The 24,077-nt window shown below is 65.6% G+C and overlaps 1 protein-coding gene across 1 annotated transcript in view; it reads right to left on the bottom strand.

Moving 5' to 3' along the window:
• Positions 1–23,427, bottom strand: part of Znf469 (zinc finger protein 469) — a 39,072-nt gene extending 15,645 nt beyond the window's left edge. Inside the window, exon 1 of the mRNA XM_077105690.1 lies at positions 23,372–23,427. The gene's annotated coding sequence lies outside the window, so the exon portion shown is untranslated. The remainder of the gene's footprint in view (positions 1–23,371) is intronic.
• Between the last annotated feature and the right edge of the window lie 650 nt (positions 23,428–24,077).

Below are 24,077 nucleotides of genomic sequence, written 5' to 3'. Positions count from 1 at the left end.
GGCTCGGGGCCTTGGGAGGGGGCTCCAGGCCAGCAGTTCCATCACCTTGTCCTTCCTGCCCCGACTGGTCCCAGGTTCTGGGGGCTCCCCCTCCATCCCTGCCCATCCTCAGTCCTGAGCAGTGGCCCCTCATTCCCTTCGGCACCCCAGGGCTTGTGCGTGCCGCTGCCAGTGCCTGTGCAGAGCCCGAGGACCGGGGCAGTGAGGGGCAGCACAGGCCTCGTCTCGAGTTCCCGCCCCGCCTGGGCTCTTGGCAAAGCCCCTGCGCTGGTGTGGGTATCAGAAGGCTGGGCCCCTGTGAAGGGGGAGATCAGATCCCAGGGCCCAGGCTGGCCCAGGCTGGAGGAGTCGGGGCAGTTCCTTTTCTCTCAAAGTGACCGTTTCCTCCTGGACCGGCTGTGTGGGGACCCTGGTAACTCAAGACCGGGGTTCTCAGGCTGGCTGGCTCCGCGCGGCAACGGGGGCCACCTGCCCCAGGAGGGGTGAGCCCAAGACGCAGACCCCTGCACCTGCCTTCTCTCCCTCCACTGGCCCACACTGCCCTTCTGACCTGCCCCAGCCCTGCCCGTGGCCTTCCTGACCTGCAGAGCTGGCCCCCAACCCTGGGCTGCTCCTGGCCCTGCCTCCTACCTGGGGCCTAGCTCCAGAGCCCCCTGCACCGATGCCCTCGAGGCTCCCGGAAGATCCCATGGGTGCCTGGGGCTCCACAGATGGGCCCCAGCCTCTCCAGGGCCTGTGGAGATGGACCATGAGGTGGGCCCTCATGGGGTGCAGTTGGAAGAGCCCTTCCACACCGGCAGCCCCAGCAAGAGCCCAGGCCCTGAAGATGGTCACCCAAGGGTGGACCTGAGGCCATCTCCTCCGGCCCTGCCTGACCAGCCCTGGGGCCCTGGTGGTACCCCCACTGTGGCCTTGGCTGGTCTGGTGTTCTGAAGGGTCAGTCATAGCCGGGTGCAGAGAGGGAGGCTCAGGTGTGCGGGGAACCGCAGAGTCGGGGCCATGTTAGAAAAATGGGGAAATGTCCATGTCCATGACACAGTGTCCACGTCTCTGTGTCAGAGACACTGCAAGTGTAATGACGGCAGTGTGGACGCCCCTGGCTCACGGCCAGGCCCTGTCCATGCATGGGCTTCCTGCGCCCGATCCCCGCCCCATGAGGTCGGCACTATCCTCCGACTAAAAGAGGGACTGGAGGCCAGGGGGTGGGTCACTTGTCCAGGTCAAGAGGCGGGCCTTTCCGGGAGGGGCAGTGGGAGTCCTGAGGGAAGTTGAGACAGGACAGGGAAGGGGGTTTGACGGGGCAGAGATGAGCAGAAGTCCTGGGGCAGGGGCCTAGGCCCTGGAGACATCCTGGGCTGGGGTGAGGGGCTCTGGTGTGGCGCAGCGGCCCTGCTGTCCGAGGAACTTCAAGACCACGGTGGGAGCTGCTGGGCGGGCAGCTGCTGTCTACCCCGACAGCAGGCCTGGCCCTGGACACTCCCTTGCCGTCCCCAGACCCACGTGGATACGAAGGAGGTGTCGAGAAGCCGGCATCGTGGGGACGGGCCCTGCAGCTGGGGACCTGAGGTGGAGAAGCACAGCAGAGCCCAGACAGGACCCTTGTGGACATGTCCTCTCTAGGCGGTGCTCCCAGAGTGCTTGGGAGTGCTGGCCCCGTCCAGGGGCCCAACCCGTCCACTCTGAAGGCTGGTCCCTTGCTCTGCCTCTGCTGGCCCACCCTGGCGGAGTCTGCCTGTGTTATGCTACGCTGGACACTGAATCCCAAATCTGGCCTCCTCAGCCTGCACTGCACTGACCTCTGGCTGGGCATAGCCCTCAGCCGATGGTCACTCTCTGATGGACATGCTGGTCGAGGCCAGATGCCCCTACCACACTGTCACCCACAACGCTCTCAGCCAGGCCCACGGACCTTGTGCGGGGCGCTTGACCTTGGCCCCGCCCTGGGTGTCTCCCTCTGTCCTGCACACCCATCCTGGCCCCATCCACGAGGACCGGGCCACCTGGCGAGTGGAGCCATGAGAGCGACATCCCGGCCAGCCTGCGTCCTGGGCCGTGGCCAGGCAGGCTGCCATTATTCCACAATATTCCCCTCTCCTTTCCTTGGAGCTCCCGCTTTTCTTAAGCGGTCACCTGAGCACGCAGGTAAGTCTGCAGGTACAGTTACCTGTGCGGCCTGGAGGGCAGGCTCGGGCACCCTGCGCTATCGCTGCATTTATCTTAATTGCTCTGGGGAAGCGGTGAGTGCCCGGCCGAGTGCCGGTGGGAAGCCATCTGACCCGCCCCCTCCCGGCGGCTGTGGGCCCGGTTCCTGCTGGAGGAAGAGGCCTGTGGCCACCAGTGGCTGGGGCTAGGCGTGGGGCCCTGGGCAGGAGCAGGTAGCCCTCTACCCCTCCCTTTGGGCCACAGAGGCGGTATTCAGGGCTGGACATTGCTCCTGACCGCCGCCTCGCGCCCTAACCCACCAGCCCTCCAGAGGAGCGCCAGGTCCTCCTGACCCAGCCCACAGCCTCAGGGCAGTTCGGCCCCCGGAAGGAAGCCCTCCTGGACACGGGCCTGCCTCTCCCGGCCCTGCAGTCCTGCTCTGCCTCAGGGGCACCTGGAGGGTCAGCCCGTCCTGACCCTCAGCCCAAGTCCAATGGCTCCTCCCTCAGCCTCCTGGGCACCCACATGCGTTGGGCTTACAGGACTGGACAGGGACTGGTGGCCCCAGCCAGCCAAGGTGCACAGAGCCAGACCAGGTGGCTCTGAACCCCAGGAGTGGCTTGTCCTAGGGCTGCTGGCTGGCGCCCGGAGGGCAGTGCGGGCTGGCAGGACACAGTGGTGCCCACTGCAGTGAGCCCCAGGCTCTGAGGTATCCGCTTTGAGACCCAGAGACGGGAAGTATTTCCCTGACATGAGCCGTCCAGCAGTTCCGCCGGGAGCACGGGAACAAGGAGTTTTGGGGGTACCTTGACCAGCACGTTCGCTTCACAGATGGGAAGAGTGGCTCAGAGAGGGTGTTGGCCTGCCTGAAGCCACACAGCGGCAGACTGGCTCTGGCTAGAGTGGACACCAGGCCACCTGACCCTGCCCTCCACAAGGAACGCTCAGTGCCTGGGCCCCAGCCCCTCAGCCTCAGCCAGCCTGGCCCTGCAGGTCACGTTGAGAGGACTGGGAGGGTGGACAGTGCTGGAGGCCTTTGTGGGGACAGTGGCTAGCACTCCATCCTCACAGACGGCCACCGACACGGGCTGCCTGTCCCGGACGGCAGCCTCTCCTGGCGAAGCCGCACCCACTCCTGTGACTGACACACTGCCCGTAGGGGACTCTTGCCCTGACCTTCACTGGGGCACCCGGACCCTCCTGGTCAGAGCCCTGGGCTGAGCCGTGGGAGGCCTGCAGTGTCACCCACCACGCCTTAACCCGGAGTGGGACCCGGCAGGTGGGATGGGAGGCAGCCGGGGAGAGCGAGGGGGACGCGCTCGGAGCAGAGCCTGGACCCGTCCATTCTGAGCAGAGGCCACCTGTCTGGCTTCTGGAGACCAAGCCCCTCTCACCCTGGCGAGGGCTCCACCTGGGGAAGGGAGCATGTGGCCCTGCTGGAGGTCACTGGTGCCCACTTCTTCTGCGCTCAGCAGCGCAGCCGAGCTGTACGATCCGTCTCCTGAGTGACAGATTAATGAGCCCCCTCGGGCCTGGGGCTGTGCTAATTACTCTCCTGCCGCGCTCAGAATCCTGTCGGCCTCTTTTTTCAATTAAAACTGATGATGATTTTGCTTCTCAGGGACAAGAGGATTAGCTGGGCGGGAAGCCGGGCGGGGAGGCCGGGTGGGAGGCTGGGCGGGAGGCTGGGCGGGAGGCCGGGCGGGAGGCTGGGTGGGCGCCTGCCGCCTCATGGCACCTGTGGGTGAGGATTCCCAGGCTCTGTGCAGCCCGCAGTGTGAGGGTGCTGCTGCCCCCATCACGGCCACGCTCCTGGCAGCGGGGACTCGGTCACAGTCTGCAGATGAGGAAACAGGCCAGAGAAGCGGGGCCACCCCAGGTCACCCCACTCCCACCTGCCAGTCCAGGTCTGCCCGTTCTCCTGTGGACTCTTGTCAGCTCCTGGACAAGCTGGTCCCTGTCGTGCCCTGGAAGATGGTCCAGGTGACCAATCGGGGATGACCCTGGGGACACCCTGCACAGGGCGCCCGGAGTCCCCCCTGCCTGGCAGTTCCCGGTGGGGAGGGTCCTGGTGTGCACCACCCGGGAGACGGGGCAGGACCTGGTGCAGCAGCAAGCTCGTCACCTTCTTGGCAGGCCCAGCGGGAGGGGTGGGTTGGTGAGGAGGTGGGACTGGGGCCGGGCAGCAGGCCTGACTGGCCCTGGTCCGGGGGGGCCCATGCTCCAGGGTCTCACTTGCACCACAGCCTCCATCCCCTTGAGTTCGGTTCTGCACGGCTCAGGTGAGAAACCGAGGTTCAGAGACCACGGGGTCCCCTAAGGCCCACACCAGGGAGAGGATGTGGGTCAGGGGTCTCTTGTAGGCGCTCAGGCAGTGACCTCCCCAGGGCTACCATCTTCTGCAGGGTTCCTGGGTGGCAGGCCAGGTTTCTGGGCACTCCCGAGGACCACACGGATCTGGCTGACCTTCGGGCACCCTCTCCTGAGGGCTGGGGTTCCATCCAGGAAGGGCCAACTGGGTGGTGGGTGGACATCTGGCCAGGCTGTTCGGAGGTGGGCCCCTGGCTCTGCATGCCTGGTTCTGCAGAGCCCAGTTGTGGGCCGCCCCCTGCTGGGCATCCTCAGAGTCCTGTCCCAGGGCAGCAGCCCCGGCCTGAGAGGACAGAGGGGCCCTGCTGCTGCCCCGGCTCTCTCAGCTCAAGCTGAATCAAGGCGCCATCACTCCTGTGCTTCAAGGCACTGTCTCTGGCTGGCCACAGGGCCTTCGCTCTTCTCTGGCTGGCCACAGGGCCTTCGCTCTTCTCTTCTCTTCCGGGAACCCATCACCTTTCAATTCCCAGGTCTGGTGGCCGCTCTCACACCTCTTGCCCAGGCCTTCTGGTGGCCCATTTGTGGCCCAGGCCTTCTGGTGGCCCATTTGTGGCCCAGGCCTTCTGGTGGCCCATTTGTGGCCCAGGCCTTCTGGTGGCCCATTTGTGGCCCAGGCCTTCTGGTGGCCCATTTGTGGCCCCAGGCGGGCTCTTCTGTGGAGATGTGGAGTGGTGCTCCCTTCCTGCTGTCCCATGGGGACCCTGAGGATGCAGAGGGACGTGGACTCCGAGGCTTGGGGGTTTTCCTGAGCGCACGCTGGCTCCCCCCTGCCCTGCTCCGCCCACCGTGGCCCAGCAAGCCGCCGGCTGCCGTGAAGCGAGCTGCACTCTGCCCTTCTGGCCACGCTGGCCCTTCACCCACCCAGGATGAGGAGTTGAGCTCCAGGCCCCTGGCTGGGCAGCGGGGTGGACCGAACACCCACAGGAGCCACCTCGCCTCGCGGGAGGCCCGGCATGGCGCTGGTCTTCCAGAGGCTGGGGTCTGCAGGCCGACGGGGCTGGCCTTGACCAACGTCCCTCTCCTGGAATCGAGTGGGTCCCAGAAAGTCTCAGGCGGCCAGCCGTGCTGGGAACTGGCCGCCAGGACTCAGCCTGGGGACAGCCCTTCCCAGGGCCGCGCCCGGCGGGGCCTGTAATTTACTGTCTATACGGCAGCCCTGCGGCCTGGGAGCCAGGAACCTCCGCTGCCCGGCTGGCCCTCCTGGCCACCAGGGCCGCCACTGCCAGAGGGTTTTCCGGGTGGGGGTCAGAGATGGAGGGCGGTGGGCCAGGCCTGGCCAGAGAGACGCGACCTGCCCCGGAGCTGCCCCTCGGGGCTCCTCCCTGGCTCTTGTCACCTGGGCCCCTTCCTCTTGGACCCCAGAGCTTACCTAGCTAAAGGCAGGGAACCAGGTACGCGCCACATACAGCTTGCATCCCGCGGCCCCCGAGCCAGGGACAGTGACGGGAGGGGCCTCGCAGACGTCTGTCCAGGGAAGCTCCATCCAGCGGGAGGCTGCACGTGGGGGACCCGCCTCGCTCCGCCCCTTCCCACAGGGTGCTGCGCAGGGAATGGGCGCCAGGTCCTGCTGGCCAGGGGTGCCCGGCACCAAAGGCTTCCTGGGTTTTCAGGAAAAGCCAGAAATCCAGGTTTTAAAGTGAAATCTCCCCATTTTTGCACTCTGGTAACAACTTCATATAAAACAAATGACTACTGCCTGGGCCGAGGCCGTGGGGCATGACACAGCCTGCACGGGTTGGGGTGACCTGTCCCTGGAAGGGCAGCCTCCAGGCCATCTCTGCCAGGCCCCGCCTGCCCCATGCTGGTTGAAGGACTGCCATGCTCTGGAAAGTTCCAGAGATTCCAGAATCACTACTGGGACAGAGAGTCCATCAGAACAGGCTCGTGTGAGCTCCCCATGTGGCTCAGAGAGGGTGAGGGCGTCACACAGCAGGCCGTGAGAGCCCACCAGCAGGGAGAGCGCCGGGCTGTGGCCAGGTCTGGGTGCAGAGAGGCTCCATGACCAAGCGGACACTGTGCAGCCCTGCAGTCTGGCCTGGGGCAGGAGAGGAAGAGCTGGAGGCGCGGGCCTGAGGTGGGGGCCGTGTGGGCCCCGCAGAGGGCAGGGTGTGTGACAGACCCCCAGCACCTCCTGGTCTGCGGCAGGACGGCGCCAGCAGGAGACCAAGCAAGGGGGCAGGTCCCAGGGGCAACCAGCACAGGGCAGCTGTGGGCGCACTGTGGGGCCACCCAGCGTGGGCATGGAGCCAGGTCAGGCTGGCATCTGTACCAGGGCTTCCTGGGAGTCGCACCGAGTCTGCAACCTGGTGCTCCTGCACCACCCCTCAGCCTCCCGGGACACTGCAGCCCCTCCGTACAGAAAGACACTTCCCGCCCTCCACGGTGCGCCCTCCACCAGGCACCCTGCGTGCCACCGGCTCTGCTGGCCCCACCAGACGCCCCTGCCCTTCCTGGGCAGCCTCCTCATCAAGCCTCACGCTTGGTACCTGCCCTCAAAGTGCCCAGGAGACACACTCACGTGGCAAGGTGTGGGCACGTCCCCCCACTGCTGGGTGGCCTCCTCCTGCCCTCCCTGGGCCTGCGCTTCGCAGAGCGGACTCCGGGTCCTGTCTCAAGGGCCCACTCGCCCATGCCTCACAAGCCCTCCCCACCTTGCGGATGAAGGACAGTCCAGTGTGTCCCAGCAGCTGAGTCTGGGGGCCTGGCCGACGTCCCTGGGCAGGCACCCCCGTTCCAGGCACACTCCCGGGTCTCTGGCCGCAAGGCTGCCCAGGGCCCAGCCCCAGCCCTTGCCCCAGCAGCCCGCTGCAGAGGGGCCCGCGGGCGGGGCTGGCCATCGCGGCTGACTGCGGGCAGGGCTGGCCGGCTGGATAAGGCTGACATTCATCCCACGCTGCTCCCTGGGCCTCTGTGGGTGGCGCCAGCTGCATGGCCGGTCCCTCCCCGCCCAGGGCCTTCCTCCATCAGCTGGAGGATAGCAGGCGGGAAGCAAGTGGGATGCTCTGTGGGACTGGAAACATCCAGGGCCTGTTTGCTTTGACGGGGTGCAGGAGGCTGTCTGGGGCAGGGGCAGCCCGAGAAGCCACGTCAGCAGGATGACCAGGAGCGGCCTGAGAGGGGTGCAGGAGGTGCTGGGGACAGTGGAGCGCCTCAGTCGCCACCCGGGTCTGCTGACGGGTCTCTGGTCAGTCCAGCCCCTCGCGTGGGCCCAGGACACCATCCCTCCCCTCACGCCCAGCTTCACTTCTCGAGACCTGCAGAGGCGCTGTCGGAGGCTCAGGGGAGACGGAGCAGGCCGCAGAGACCGCCAGGATGCAACCAGGAGGCAGAGGCCTGGGAGGGCCGAGTTCTGAGTTCTGGCCACCAAGGCAAGCGGGGAGCAGGCGCCGCGGGCTTAGCCCCTTCCCTGCGGAAGGGAAGGGCACCTGTGGGTGGCAGTGTTCTCCAGGAACACCCCACTCACCTGGGCCCGGGGGCGTGGTCAGGGAGGCACCCAAGGCACATGCTGTCAGGCGATGTGGCCGCAGGGCGCTGTGCTCCCCGGCTCATGCCCACAGTGTGGCCAGGCTGCCCACTCCCATGCTCCCTCCACTTCCCGCTCTCAGGGCCCCAGCAGACCCTGCCCAGCTGCAGGTCTCCAGCTGCCCTGAGCCTGGGAGGCCCTCAAGGCCCTGACCAGCCCGGCCCCCTTCCCAAGCCACATGGGTCGGCCACGTGAAGGCCTTCCAGCCCAGACCTGGAGCTCCGTGTCCTGAGAGGGACGCAAGAGACCCTGAGAGAGGCCTGGAGTGGACAGCAGAAGGCAGTGGGTGGGGCACCTCCCTGGGGTGAGGGTGATGGGTGGGGCCGGCTCTCTGCCTGCCAGGCTGGATTGGACGTCCCTGTGACTTAGGAAGGAAGAGCGTGGCTTGATGTCCCTGTCACTTAAGAAGGAAGAGGGTGGCTTGAGAGCAGGTGGCCAGCATGGACAGCCTCCTCTATCTCCGTAGCCTCCAGGTCTGGGGCATAGACAGCACCCAGGAGACACTTTGCCAGTGGCTCTGGGTAGCCGCCAGGACCTGCCTCACCACCCTGAGCCCTGACCACTGTCAGCAGAAGCCCTCAAGGCAGGCTGACCCTCAGAGCAGGACCCTGCTCCCCGCTGGGTGGGGCCGCCAACCTCTGGGCCCCTGTGCAGTGCAGGTGCCAGTGACGGGCAGGGACGCCCACTGCTTTGCTATGTGACCTTGGGCAACTTACTTAGCCTCTCTGAGCCTCGTGTGCCCGCCTGCAGATGGCCTGGCAATCGCCCTGCCTGGCAGGGTTCATGGGGTCCATCAGATGGCGCATGCAGAGCAGTTGGCACAGGGCTGGCCTCTCAGAGCGCCAGCGACCGCCTCGCGGTTACCATGCACACACTGGCCTGCCCTCTCGTGGCCCCAGCAGTGCAGACAGGCCTGTCCACCTTCCTGTCAGAAATGAGGGCATGTCGTGACCTGACCCTGGGTCCTGCTCAGCCCCGTGTCCCGGGAGGTGGCCGGCCACAGCCCTCCTCCTGCTCCACGCGGCCCCTCCTGCAGGCTAGCTGTGCAGAGCCGGAGGCCAGGCGGGCGTGAGTGGGTGCCGTCCCTGTGGCGTGCCCAGGTGGCGTCCCTTCCTCCTGCCTCAGCATGCAGGACAGGGCTCAGGAGGGGTGGACACCAGGCGCCATGGACACGGCAACTAGGCGCTGCAGGCCTAAGGCACCACCACCACCTGGGGTGAACTTGACCCTGGGCACAGGTGGGGCCTGGGGGCACTGGGACCCCCTCAGAGTGCACATAGCGTGGAATTGGATGCCACCGCACAGCTCCTGCCGTGCCCTCTCCAGGGACCACCCTTGCCGGATGCCCAGCTCCTGGCACAGACCTGGCCGAGCTGGAGACAGCCCGGGTGGGTGGCCGGGAGCGGGTCGACACAGACCAGGACTATCCCCCGGGCACAAGGCCCGGACTCAAGGCAGAAGCTGCCTCCATCCAGGGAGACCCCCACTTGCCTGCCCCGGGGACCTCCACACTGCTGGCCACAAGGGCCACGGGCCACGGGGTGCTGGGCTTCCCCAGGAGGCACAGTGGGTGGAGGGCAAAGACCCAAGGCCACTGGCTGCCCCAGCACTGGGCGGGCCAGTCCGCAAAGCCCCATCTCTAACAGTGCAGAGACAGCCAGCTTGTCTTCTAAAATACCGTGTGCTTTCTAGGTAAGGAGGACTGTAGGGGATAAAAGAAAGTTCCGTCCAGGGCCCAGCCAGCCACGTGGCCCTGTGAGCACACACAGCTGCGGGGAGGGGAGGGGCCGGCCACGCAAGGGCAGTGGCCCTGTCCTCCCTGGCATGACCTGCTATGGGCCCCTCTGTGTGGCAGGAGGGGCGCAGGGGCCCAGGGAGGGGCTCAGGGCCGGGCCAAGCCCCCCGAGACTGTGCCCAGAGCAGCGCCAGGTTTTATAACAGGAGGAACAGCAAGGACGTGCAGAGGCCTCTGCTGCCTGTGCACCCGCGGACACCTGCTGGACGGGCAGCCCTCAGCCCCCGCCAGGGAGCTCCCTCTGAGGAAGAGGGCAGCCGGCCAGAGGCTCAGCAGGGCACCCAGGGTGTGGGGTAAACTGAGGCACGCGGAGGCCACCTGAGAGCCACCAGCACAGAGGCACTGCACACGGTCACTGGAGGCCCACCGTGTCCTCCCACATGGTTTCCTCACAGCGGCGGCCTTAGGAAGGGCGGTGTCCTGCTGCTCTCACCTCTGGTCTGGGTGGCTGGGCCTGGCTGGGGCTGACAGGAGGCCATGTTGGTGTGATGGCTCTGGCTGCTCCCTCCTGCCCCCGTGGAAAGCTGTCCCCGCTCCCCACCTCCAGCTCCCTCCTCTCAGCTGACTTTAATCAGCTTCCTTCCAAGTCCCCGGGGCCATCAGCCACGTTATGCTTCCCGGCTGCCAGCAGTGCCGTGTGCCTGTTCTGGGGTCGGGGACACAGGGCCGTCCAGCTGCTGAACTGCAGGCCCTGTCTGCTCTGGGCCAAGAGTGCAGAGCTCTGGCCTGTGCCGTGGGGCAGCAGATGGGCTGTGGCCAGCACAGCCGCAGTGGCCCATGGCAGCAGGGGGCGGGGCTGAGCCTGGGTGCCGGACACTCCGAGCCCCGTCTGCATTTCTCAGGGGAACGCGGGCACCGGGGTCTGCCGGGCCAGCCGCACCCCCTGCTTCCCCCTACTTAGTGCTTGAGGCTCCCTGGGCCCTCTGCACACCCTCTCCCAGCCCCTCCCCATGGCCCTCCCCAGCCCGCCAGGGTGCAGGGTCTTCCCGCTTGGCCTCGTTTCCACCCTGGCCCATCTTCATGGCTGCAAAGGTCCCTTCTGTGTGGACATCTGTTTCTTGTCCACCCACGGCCGGCCTCCCAATTGTTAGTAACACCTTGGTTTCTTCTAGGAACTGCCTCCCCATCCGTGTGGGTCCAGTGGGGCTGGGCCTCCCCTGGTCAGTAGATCCTGCCATTGCTGGAGCACTTGGACCCAGCTCTGCCTAAAGGCCCCTTGCACTGGTTGCCTACTTGAGCCAAAAGAGTGGGCCAAGACCCATCCATCATCCACCCACCATCCATCCATCATCCACCCACCATCCATCATCCATTCACACACTCACCATCCACCCACCATCCTTTCATCATCCACCCACCATCCATCATCCATCCAACATCCATCCATCCACCCACCCACCATCCATCCATCCATGTACCATCCATCCGTCCACCTACCCACTCTCCATTCATCTGTATAACATCCATTATCCACCCACCACCGATTCATCCATCATCCATCATCCATCCATCCACCTCCAACCATCCATCCACCCACCATCCATCCACCCACCCACCATCATCCAGCCACCATCCATCATCCATCCATGCACCCATTCACCATCCACCCATCATCCACCCATAATCCATCATCCATCCACCCACCATCCATCCATCCACCCACCCACCATCCATTCATCCATGTACCCACCCACCATCCATCCACCCACCATCCACCCATCATTCACCCATCATCCATCCATTCACCCATCCACCCACTCTCCATTCATCCATACACCATCCGTCATCCACCCACCACTCATCCATCCATCCATCATCCATCCATCCATCCATCACCATCCATCCATCCATCATCCACCCACTATCCATCCATCCACCCAACCACCCACTATCCATCATCCACCCACCATCCATCCATTCACCCACCCCCATCCATCCACTACCATCCATCCATCATCCACCCATCTATTCATCATCCGTTCATCCATACACAATTCATCATCCATAAACCATCCATCATCCACCCACCACCCACCAACCCATCTATCCATCCATCTATCCCTCCATCATCCATCCCTCCATCATCCATCCCTCTATCATCCATCCCTCTATCATCCATCATCCACCCACAATCTATCCATTCATCATTTACCCACCATCCATCCATCCACCCACCATCCACCAACCCATCTATCCATCTATCCATCCCTCCATCATCCATCCCTCTATCATCCATCCCTCTATCATCCATCATCCACCCACAATCTATCCATTCATCATTTACCCACCATCCATCATCCACCCACCACCCACCAACCCATCTATCCATCCATCTATCCCTCCATCATCCATCCCTCCATCATCCATCCCTCTATCATCCATCCCTCTATCATCCATCATCCACCCACAATCTATCCATTCATCATTTACCCACCATCCATCCATCCACCCACCATCCATCCATCCTCCCACCACCCATTAGTGTGTTGTTGGGACTATAATTGGGTGCTGGGACCCCATGTGCTGTACTCCATCCCTGGCCACTGATGATCTGGGTAAGCAACTGCTCCACTACCCCTTAATGCCCTGTTTGTCCCTCACCTTTGTCTGAGTTTGCGGCATTGTGGGAGCTAGATGGCAGGGGCACTTGAGGACTTGCAGGTGGAGCTGGGGGCTTTCCTGGAGACCCCTAGTCCTGCCTGTCTCTTAAGGATGAGAGAAGGGACCAGATCCTCCTTCCTGGTCAGCTCTGGTTCCTTCCTGGTTGCAGGGACCTTGTCCACCTTCTGAAGTCTGGATTCCCCTTTTAGCTGGAAACCGTGGAGGGTCCTTAGTTTGTCTATCTCTCATCTATCTCTGCCTGACTCTTTGTGTCTATCTCTGTCTCCCTGTTGCCTCTTCTCTCCATATCTATCCGTCTTTCATCTCTGGGGCCATCAAAGGCTGAGCCCCTAGGCCTCTTGGCCACCCTGAGGAAGCACTCCTGGGGTCGGAGATGTGTGGGGAGCAGAGCCCAGAGGTGAAGGGAGCGCATTCGGATGGTGCTGTTTGAGAACCTGGATACGACTCTGCCTGAAGCTGCTCATTCTGTGGACTTTGCGGTCTCGCCAGCCACAAATGGCTTCTGTGCTGAGTTGTGTCAGTCGCTCATGCTCAAGAGACACTAAGCACAAGGTAAGGGACAGCTCAGCAGCCAGAGGGAAGGTCATGGGAGGCAGCGCTCAGCGGATCCAAAGCAGGACCAGGAACGGAGGCGGGGCTGGGGGCTTTCCTGGAGACGTGAACCCACGGAGAGTACAGGGGTCTCACTGATGGCAGCACACACTCTGATGGACAGCAGAACCGCAGGCTGGCGTGGGCCACCCCCCGTGCCCTGCGAGCCACGCGGCCCGCAGCTCTCGGGCTGCACGATGCCCGGTGTGGAGGGCTCCTGTGGCTGCCACCCCACCTCCCTGCTGGCCACAAACCTTGGACAGGTCACCTCAGCTGCTGGGCCTCAGGTGGGGACTACAGTGCTGCCCATGTCCTGCCTGGGGCACTGCGAGGATGGGCACTAAAGAGCAGGCAAAGTGTGGGCACCACACTGAGGGAGTGCCTGGATGGCCCGCAGCTGGGGACCCTGCAGGGACGGCACACATGGCTGGGGACACTGCGCGGGTGGCACCTAACACCATTGCCAGAGCAGGGGCACGGGGACCCGGTGGCAGCTACACACCGGCCTGAACACAGCCCCGACCTGCTCTCCATGGGGCATCTTCCTCCTGGCCATGGCCTCCTGACGCCCACGGTCAGACTTCACCTCCACACGGGCCCCAGGGCTGTGCTGCCTGGGACATGGCCGCGAGCCCAGGCCCAGGACGGCAGCCGACCCAGGCAAAGCCAAGGCTGGGCCCGGGGAGCAGGCAGGGGTGCAATCAGCGGAGAGGCTGGGGACCCTGAGGGACAGAGGTGCCTGCAGGGCTGTGAGGCGGGACCTTGTGAAAGCCACGTGTTCACAGGGCTCCAAGTGCCTGCAGACACGGCCACACTCCCCTGGGCTCTTGCTTGCTCGTGGTCCCTGATGCCAGCTGTGCCCGGGGCAAGACAACCACAGGTGCGGCCGATATGCCACACACTCACCAACCGGGAGGCCCTGAGTGGCCCAGCGGCCAGGACGGAGATCCTGCCTGGCCTACAGGTCTGCCCCTCGCTGCCCTGGCCACACGCGGCTCCTAAGAGGTGCCACACGCCGGCTCCCTGGCCTCAAAGGCAGGGTCAGAATCATGAGGGACGCCCCACGGGGCAGGTTTACAAGTCCAGTCTAGGGGCGGGGCTGGGCTGGGGGCAGAGCAGCTGACCAGCACGTGTGAGGCCCGGTTCCATCCTCAGCACCACATAAAAACGAATATATTAAAGGCCAGGGGCCATGCTGCTGGCCTGTGCCCTCACGCCACCACTGCACCCAGGACGTCCTGAGCCCAGGACCCTCGGTCAGAGCAGGCGAAACCCTGAGGCCTCCCTGTCTGAGGCCAGCACTCATCTGCACTTGGGGACCTGATGGCCTTTCCGGGTTGCCAAAGGCTGGTGGAGCAGTACCCTCCCACCCTCTGTGGTGACAGCCATGGCTGGGTGTGGCCCTTTCAGACCAATCGCCGGCCACAGGGCTCCTGTCTACCCAGGAGCCAGGCCTGTGACACCAGGGCAGGAAAACCTGGGCTCCCGCAGGTGAAGTGCCTCCCAGCGCCCTGGCTCTGTGCTGAGCCCTGCTGCCCCTCCTGGCCACACGCTGCAGCACCGCCTGGCCAGGCCACCTGCCTTCCTCAGCGGGTCCCGTCAGCTGCCCCGGAGGTGCAGCCCTCAGCCCCCAGAGACTCTGATTAGTCCCCAGGCCCCCGCCCGGCATAAATACAGCCCAGACACCAAAGAAAAGCAGGCCGTTGGCACAGGGAGCCCTTCCAGAGCTAAATGTGGCCTCCAGGCGCTGGGCAGGCCCTGGTCAGATAGCACTCGGACGCCGAGGGCCTGAGCTGACCCTGGGTGACATGTCCCCACTCCCCGGGAGTGGTCACCTCCGCCAGGCTCAGGGGCCACCCGCTGCCTTTCTTCTGCTGGCAGGGCGCTCTGGGCGGGTGGGGCAGGAATGCCTCTGGGCTGGTCTGGGGTCAGAATGTATTTATAGCCTGTCCGGCTGCCTGCCGAGTGGTGCCCGGAGGTCAGCTTCCTGCCAGGCCCTGTGGCCAGATGTTTACTGAGATTGCAGAGAGCAACCCACCCACACATGCCCGGACCTATCCCACGTCTACGCTCCTGGGGACTCTGTACCAGGGCCTGGCTGGGCTCCTGGACTCAGGACAGTGACAGTGACGAAGACAGTCTGAAGCCCCAGGAACCAGCTTGCGATGGTAGATGTACAAAAGGACAACGGAGGTCCCGGCAGCGCCCAGTGGAGTGGGTTCTGCCGAGCACTTCAAGCGACCTACAGCAGGTGCCCGTGCAGGGCCGCGCAGGGAACTGGGTGTGGGGACAGCACCGGCCAGGCCCGGGACGGGGCTGCGAGGGCCACGTCACAGGTGGCCCGTGGCCTGTGAGGAGGCAGTCCCGCTGGCTGGGAGCCCGTCTGATCCAGGGCTACTGACCCCACCCTGGGAAGTGAGCCCCCGAGAGGGAAGAGGACGGCGGCCACCACAGACGCGGGAAGGCTCCAGAGCACAAGGAGGGCCAGGGTGAGGGGCAGCGGGCAGGGCCAGGCCCTGGAGGCCCTGGCCAGGCCGAGTGGCCAACAGAGACCTGCCGTGGCCGTGTGGGCTCTCTACCCAAGAGGTGCGCGTCAGGGAGACTCGGAGCCAGCTCTCGGGGACAGGGTGGCATGCTGGGACGGCGTCTGGAGCACACTGTCCAAGGAGACCGTTTCACCTGCGCCTGTTTCCAGGTGCGGCCGGCGGGACACTGAAGGCCACCTGCGGAGCCTCGTCTCGCGGCCCCTGCCAACGGGCTGCGTGTGAGCTGAGGCTGTGGGCACGTGCGGCAGGCCCCGCCCAGCGCACCTGGCCCATCTCCAGGCGCAGCCTCGGGACGTTCTGCTTCCCGCGTGACCTGAGCCATCTTCTCACACCCTACACTGGGCGTTGCTGGGGCAGCGCCGGCCGAGGCGCTCACCTGGCCTGCCCGGGGTCCAGAACATTCTCTCAAAACTTCCAGATTTCTTCCTGGCACTTCCAAACAGGAGACTGCACAGGAAGGTCCAGATTCCCGCCGTCTCCTGAAAGTCCAGCAGAGGAGGCCATGCTGGGCCTGCTGCTCGCGGGGGTACACGGGCCACTGCTCCCCCCTCCCAGCACTGGGCCCTGGTGCCTCCTCGTCTCAGTGGGCCCTGGAAGCATGGAGCCGGGCCTCCTTTGCTGGTCATAGGGTCAGGGAGGCCCAGCAAGGGACACGTGTCCTGGGAGTCAGCAACATGGACTCACTGCCCCCAAAGGGCTTCACTGAGGTCGGATCTGAGCCCAGATGCCAGGGCCCAGGGAGCACGAGGGCATCTTCACAGCCCCCCCCCCCCCCCCGTTCTCACCAAGCTCATGACCGCACATGCCACTCAGCCCCTCCCGCCCTCGTGGGGACTGTCCCTCGGCCCCACCAGGCTTCCTGCTCCCGTCTCTCCACTGTACAGATGAGGGACCGAGCCTCTGAGGTGGTGTGGCTCATCAGGTCTCCCAGGAGGCAGGGGCCGAGTGGAGTCCACAGCCTGCCTCCTGACCACTGTTCCACAACAGCCAGCAGAGGACAGGCTGTGCCCCGGGCAGCCACTGGGGCGCATGGGTGTTCAGCGCTGGGTCGCTCAGAGCCCTGTGTGCCTGCCGGTCCTTTGCGGGGAACTGTCTCTCCGTCATGATGCTGGGTGAACTCCTAGTCATCCTTCAAAACCCAGCTCAAACACCCCTTGCTCCAGGGAGCCCTGCTTGGGACTCTGCCTCCTCTGTGGGTTGGCCCTCTGAAAGGGGCAACGTGGCGCAGTGTGCACACCAACTACTGAGACCCTGGCAGCAGGCCAGGCTGCTCAGCCAAACGCCACTGCAGACAGACAGGGATGCGCAGCTCAGTTTGGGTCACACTCCAGACGCTGCTGCACGGGGCGCTGCTGCTGGGGGTCAGCTGCATCTGAGGAAGGTGAGTGAGTGAGTGCTGTCACGGGAAGGGAGACCCCTCGCGAGGCTGGCTGTGCGGGTTATTCCTGCCTGTTTCTCAGTCTGAGCCTCGTGGGAGCTCACTTTCCAATGCAGGTGGTGCAGGTGCCCGGGGCAGGGGCGCAGGAGGTCCCCTCTGCCAGGCCCCTTGGGGTGACAATCCATGCTCAGCATGGGCCACGCACATGGGGCCAGCATCCCGCAGGGCCAGGCCTGGCCGGTGCCCTGCAGGCACACCTCACCTGGGAGCCGCGGCCATTGGTGTGCATGGGCCGACAGGCACAGGGAGTCCTGCCAGTCCCTCTCTTCCCTGGGCCCCGGCTCCCCTGTCTGTGAAGCAGGGCCCGGCACTTCTTCCTGTGAGGACCACCTCGGGGTGGAGACCCGCTGCCCGGCAGGCCCTGACCTGAGCCCTGACCTGAGCCCGTGGCCCCCTGGAGGCCTGGTGAAGGGCCCGTCGGGTGGGGCAGGTCTGCTGCTGGCTGCAGACTGAGGACAGGATCGTGCATCCTGACCCTCTCCCCAGGACCAGGCCTGGCCAGGTGGCTCCCTGCCTCTCCCCAGGCCCAGCCCCGGCCACCCCTCCACTGCCCGCCACCTGGAACGCCGCCTTTGCTCCTCCTGGCCTCCAGCCCAGTGCCTGTGGCCCTCTGCCTCCATGGCCTCCCCTTTCCACGCCCCCGTGCCCCCGGCCGGCCGTCCTGAGTGGAAAGGGAAGCTGGCGCCACCGTGCCACGCACCTGTGTGCCTCCTGGCCAGAGCCCAGTGTTTGTTAGACGCCTTCTTGAAGCACACAGGCCCTCACCTGTGGTGTCCACACTGCCCTCCCACAGCCAGGACAGGCCTGCCCACGGAGGGAGAGTGCAGCCTGCCCCTTTATCCAACCAGGTGCAGCCCCCTGAGCAGGGGCACCAACCCCTGTGGGGGGTGGAGAGGCCCATGCGCTCGTGGCCACATGGGTCAGCTGCTGTCCAAGCCCCTGGCCTTCGGCCGCTTGCTGCTGGGGGCTGTTGGCAGGCACCCGGCCTCCCTGGGGTGACAGCCTTTCTGATGGTGCGTTCTGAACTGGGTCAGGGGCCGCGGGCCAGCTCGGGACACACGGGGCCCTGGGACCCGAGCTGAGACTCCAAGGCCGCCTGGCCTCCGGCCCCCCGTGATAGCTGGGCACGGGGTCCGTTCAGGCCTCCTGGAATGACGCTGGCTCAGAGGCAGCAGCCTCCACAGGTCTGGTCCTCAGGTTCCCCAAGAGCAGAGACCCCACAATGGCCGTGGGCCCTTTGGGAGGCAGCGTCAGAGCTGAGGGGGCACATCTGGGCAGTGGGCTGCTCCGTGGGCGTGCGGGAGATGCCCGTGCAGAGGTGGAGCCTGCTGGCCTAGAACCTCTCACTGGGTGCTCCTGGGAAGGCTGGGGGCGGGCACAGAGGGGCCTCCTGCAGGACAGGCGAGGCCCGGGGTTGTGGCTGCCGTCTCTGCCTCCACTCCCTGACGGGACAGAGTCTGAGTCCCAGCCCAGTTCCCAACAGCACAGCTCAGGCAGGGCCTCACCCACCGGGGCCTGGAGCCAGGGAAGGCTCCGGGCACCTCCGAGGGGCCCCTCGGGCCCAGCAGTCCACTCACCAGGGCCCACCAGGGTGACGAGCCCATGCCCACAGAGACCTGAACTCAAAGGCACAGCAGCACGGTCACTGTGCCACTGGGGGGGACGGCCGACCCACAGTGCGGCTGGATCTGGAGAAGGTGCCTGCCTCGGCTGGCGCTCGGACACCTGCAAGGTCTCTGCAGGGACTCGGGTGGCTCAGCAACAGGCCGGACACTAAAGCCACCCGAGGCATCCAGAGAGAGTGGACCCAGTCAGGAGGCAGACGGGGGAGGCCGGAGGCTGGGAAGGCGGCCTGGGCTTCTCTCAGGTGGACCACGGGGAGCGCCCTCCCCAGGCAGTCGGGGCTCCGACACCCTGGCCCTGCAGACACCAGGCATTCCGGCCAGCGTCCAGCACTCCCCACTCCTGCCCTCCAGAAGGCAGAGAGGCCTGTCCTCAGCCTCAGGGGCCGTGTCCAGGGCCTGTGAAGAGGCCTTGTTTACGGGCGGCCACCTCGGCCGGCAGCCTTGGAGGAATGCGGAAAGTGCTGTTCAGGGACCTCCCCACCGTCCATTCTCAGGAGGCCACTGGGCCCAGGCGGTCGGGGCCCGACGGCCACTCATGAATGTGGGCTCTGTTTGGCTGTTGGCTGGGACACTGGCCCCAAGCAGCCAGAGACAGGACAGGCGCTGGGAGAGGCGGCCAGGGGACGGAATGTCCCCCGCCCTGCTGCTGGCTCGGCCGCCTGGCAGGAGGGCCGAGGCCGAGGGAGCTCCCGGGCACAGCTCCCGGCTTCCTGCGCGCACACTCCTGCCCAGGCTCACCTGTCCCTGGCCCGAGCAGTCGCTAGCTCACACTCTCTGCTTCCCTGGGCGCGACTCCTGGGCCAGGCGTGATGCAGGGCAGGGCTGGGGTCATTCCCTGGCACCCTTGGTGACACAGCTGGGGCTGGTGGCCTAAGTGGGACTTGGCCCTGGGCTCAGAGACCCCAAACTCACCCGCCTGGCCAGCAGGTGGAGACAGCGGGGCCGGGCTCCCTCCTGGGGGAGGGCAGGAGGCCTCCCTCCCAGCGCCTCCTGCTTCAGGCCCTGGTGGTGGGGAGGTCAGGGCGGGCGCTGAGCCCCCCACGTCTCCCCACGAGCCCACCCCAGCCCCTGGCTCCCCACAGCCCCGGCCAGGGCTGTGCTCGGGCTCCTCCCGAAACCCGCTGTTTAAACAGAGACGTCCCGGAGCCCCCTGCCACCCAGCCAGGCTGGGAGCGAGGGCAGGAAGCCTCTGGTGAGACGCTGGGGTCACAGCCCCCACGCTCCTGCCAGCGCCCGGCCGACCTCTCCTCCTGGTCCCTGGGACTCGGGACCAGCCACCGCAGCAGACATGGGAGGGGAGGGGCCGGGCTCTGAGGAACATCTGGAGGCAGGAACGCTCAGTGCTGACCACAGCCGGCCGGGGGCCGCCAGCTCCCGGGGCTGGGTCCCTGTCCACCCTGCTTCCCCCCACTCCCCAGGTGGCCTGGCGCACCCAGGCCCAGGGGGAGGGCGCGGGTGTGACGTCGACCCAGAAGAATGTCAGGGAGCCTGGACGGGTGACAGCACCTGATGAGGGAGGAGGGGATCCCAAGTCGGAAACGACAGAGGCCTCAGCTGTCTGGGCCCCTGTGGGGACAGTGTCCAGCCAGCACACGGAATGGGGTGGCCTGTAGAGTCCTTGGGAACGAGGACACAGCCTTTGTACAGCACACACAGCTCAACGGGGGCCAACACTGGTGCTTTGGACACCTTTGGGTGTGCAGGACAAGGTATGTCCCTGGGTGGACACAGCCTTGGGGTGTGTTGGGGCCTGGTCAGCAGCCTAGGGGCTGGGTGCCCTTGTACAGTGAACAACCTGGCCAGAGGTACTGGTCCACCTTTCCTTCTACCCAGGGAAACGGCAGGTCCTTAGCTGACTTCAAGGTGGGACTGAAGCGCAAGGTCACGGCAGTCCTCCAGGACAGTTGCTGCAGCCCAGCTGTGGCCACCACAGGACAGTGAGGGTGAACTAGGAAGGGAGAGGCCAAAGAAACAGGTTCTGCCAACTGCAAGCCCACCTCACCTAGTCCCAGACCCCACCACACTCGTCTCAGTCCTCTGTGGAGTGGTCAGCTCCACCAGAGAAGGAGGCTGGCCATGGGCATTTGAGGGGCCTGGGAGCAGACAGCCTCTGGAGACGAGGCACCATGTGGGCTGTCCAGCTGGATGTGAGCCGGGACCCTGGTGCAGACCCTCAGGGGGCACCACCTGACAGGGAGGCCCAGGTGCCACCAGGGCCCTGCAGTGACCGCTGGGCACCCAAGCCTGGCTCAGTGGGGACCTGACCCTGGACTGCCTGTCCTCCAAGGGGGACAGTCTGATGTGGGGTGAGACCTGCTGAGGACAAGTGGACAGGCCTGAGTGAAGCCACTGGGGTGTTGGCCAGTGGAGGTGGGGACAGTGGAGGTGGGGACAGTGGAGGTGGGGACAGTGGAGGTGGGGACAGTGGAGGTGGGAAGGGGGTGAGTCTCCTGGAGGCCTGGCCTGGGCGGGGGTGAACTGGACCCGGCTGGCCTCTGTCCCCCAGTTTCTTCTGCCCAACACCTCTGGAAGAAAGCAGGGCGAGGCAGGGGACAGAGAGCGGCACAGCAGTGTCCTGGCCACCCATCTCCCTGGACTTCCAGCCAGAGCCTGGCACTCTGGAGATCTTTTACATCTTCAGACCCTTCCCCAGACCTGTGGTGTCCCCAGGTCCCTGCTGTGACTGTGGTGGCAGCACCCACCATTCTGGGCCTATACAGGTTGCAGGGAAGCCTGTCCTGTGGATCCCTGGAAGAGACTGCTGTTCCTGATGGACAAGCAAGCCTCAGAGAGGCTCGGTGACTTGCCCAAGGTCACACAGCCCTGTGTGCAGAGCTGGTGCTCTGACATCCATCCATGGCCTCCCCCATAGTCTCTGCCTCAGGTCGAGGATGAGGAGGCAGATGGGAAACGGAGTTCTTCCTAAGTGTCAGACCCAGAGTCAGGTGGGAGGTGTGGCTCAGAGCTAAGAGCTGCAGTTGGAGGGGTGGCTGGCCGCCTCTGGCACTGTCCCTGGAGGCACGATCACAGAGGAAAGGGGGAGGGGAGCCTCTGCCCCTGGACACCTGGAGTTGAGGAAGGGGCCATGAACTTCTCCAGGCCCTGACCTGGCTCATCAGGGCAGGAAGGGTGCACACTGGTCAGGTGGGTCAGTTCTGCAGAGGCGGCTGACGCGCTGTGTTGCTCACCCAGACGCAGAGCGCGCCCTCGCCCTCCCCGAGTTCCAGGGCAGGACGGCCAGAAAGGCTGGGGCCAGGAGCCCCTGGTGCTGGGGGTGTGCAGCAGTCGGGACCCAGGTGGTAGGTCTGCAGACACCCGAGCAGGACGGGCAGCTGGCACACACGGCCTCTGAGCTCCCCTTGACCCTGAAATCCTGGGACTTGCTGGTCTACATGCCACCCGGGACTATGGCCAGCCCAGGGGCCAGTCACGCTGGCCACACACCTCTTCCCTATGGTTCCCAGGCTCTCTGCCGGGGCCCAAGTTCCCCCAGGACGGCCGGGCTTCCTGTGTGGCTCAGGCCTGTGGTTCTCCCTTCACACTCACAGGGAAGGCCACTCCCTCCCTGGCCACCTTCAGAGGCTGCCTTTCCTGAAGGAGTAGCACAGCCCCAGCCTCCAGCCTCCACGCCCAGCCCTCACTGTCCAGTGCCACCCAGGCATGTTACCTGGTATCTCCTTTATTTTCAGGAGGGCAGGGTCTTGCCTGTTTTGGTGCACCTGGGCAGGGCAGGACACAGACAGCTCAATACACCTTTGTCCAGCTAACTAGTAGAACTGACCAGAGTCTACCTTGGCAGAGTGAAAAAGGGCTGTCAGCAACTCTGCCACCTAGTTGCCCTGCAGCATGACCACTCGGACCTTCTGTTTCTTCTCCGAACTCAGTACCGTCTCCCCCCACCCCCAAGGCGATCACACGTGGCACGGCTTCTCCTCAGTACTGGCAGGAGCGCCTACAGCAAAGCCGGCAGCGTCCTCAGCCTTGCCCCATCTCCTTGGGCCCAGCTGCCCCTGCTTCTAGTGTGCCCTGTGGGGGCGTCCCTCTCCCCCAGGCCCAGGGTGCAGGGCCAGGGTCTGGGCTGCAGGGAAAAGAACTGGAGAAGACCCTGTGAGCCCTCCTAGTCTTCCCTTCCAGCCGTGGCCACGCGGGGCGCCGTGTCCCCACTGGTCCCTCCAGCTCAACTCTCTGGGTGCAAGGAGCCGCCCTGGAGGCACTGGGCTGGGCGAGGGACACAGCGTGGCCTCTGGGGCCTCCAGGCAGAAACCAGCTGCGTGGAGCCCCTCGGGTACCAGAAAGACCCCACCGGCATCCCAGGTGCTGCCACCGCTGCTGCCTCCCGGGCTGGGGCCAGCAGCTCCGGGGATCCGGAGGAGGAGGCGGCCGCCTTGGGGACAAACCGCTCCAACCGGCAATGAATGAGCCGCCTGCGCGCTTCCCGCAGCCCCGCCGCCCCGCTCCGCGGCCCGCTCTGCACCATCTGCGGATTAGGGCTGCGCTCGCACCGCGCCGGGAGCCGGCCGGGAACCGCCAGCCCAGGCTGGGGCAGCGCAGCGGCCAGGCCGCCCTGCCCGCCCCGCGCGCCTGTGGCCCGGGGTCCCGGCCGCGCTAGCGAGACGGAGGGTCCGCCCCGGCGCACCGCCGAGGGCTCAGGGCGCGACGCAGCCTGGTGACACCCCCGCCCCGTCCAAGCTGGGTCCCCCGGGCAGCGCCCGAACTCACCTCCCGCTCCGGGGCCCGCGCCGCTTGCCGCGCTGGCGGCCGCAGACGAGCTCCCGGGACGCGCGGGGCGCCGGCGCCCAGCCGCGCAGCCCCAGCCTCTGCGGCGCGGAGGCGCAGGGCTCATCCCCGACCGCAGGCCCGCCCGGGCCGCCCGCCCGCCGGGCACCGAGCCGCCCCGCCGCCGCGCTGCGCCTGGGGCGGGGTGGGAGGAGAGGAGAGCCGCTCCACCCTGCCCAGGTCCGCGCAGCCGGCCCAGGCGCGCGCCGCCAAGTCCGCGGCCCAGCGCTCGCGGAGGCCGGACGCCGGCCGGCAGCCCGCGGGTCGGCGGAGCTGAGGCGGCTTGGGTTACACGGCCCTCCCCCTCGGCTATTTTTAGTGCCGCTTTTCCTAGGTGTTGGTTTCGCGGGATCCCCCTCGTCAGAGTGGTCCCCAATGGACACGTCTCCTACCCGAGTCCCCTCTCGCTGCGAGACAGCCCACTTCCAGCGGGCAGGGCAGAGGCGGAAAGGCTGGATTAGCACAGCTTTTACAACACTGCCCCGACCCGTGGCTTCCAGTTGCTGCCGTCTGGTCTCTTCTGGTACCTCTTCCTCCAAAGGCTACTCATTTCCTTGAGCTTCAGAGGCAAGGGGTCGTCACAGCTGGTTTGAGGCCCGCCAGGCTGGCACCCCAAAGGTGGGGTGGGAGGAGGAACCCATGGGACACT

This window comes from Callospermophilus lateralis, chromosome 18, assembly GCF_048772815.1.
Source record: "Callospermophilus lateralis isolate mCalLat2 chromosome 18, mCalLat2.hap1, whole genome shotgun sequence".
Lineage (NCBI taxonomy): Eukaryota > Metazoa > Chordata > Mammalia > Rodentia > Sciuridae > Callospermophilus > Callospermophilus lateralis.
This window is presented reverse-complemented; position numbering and strand designations above follow the sequence as displayed.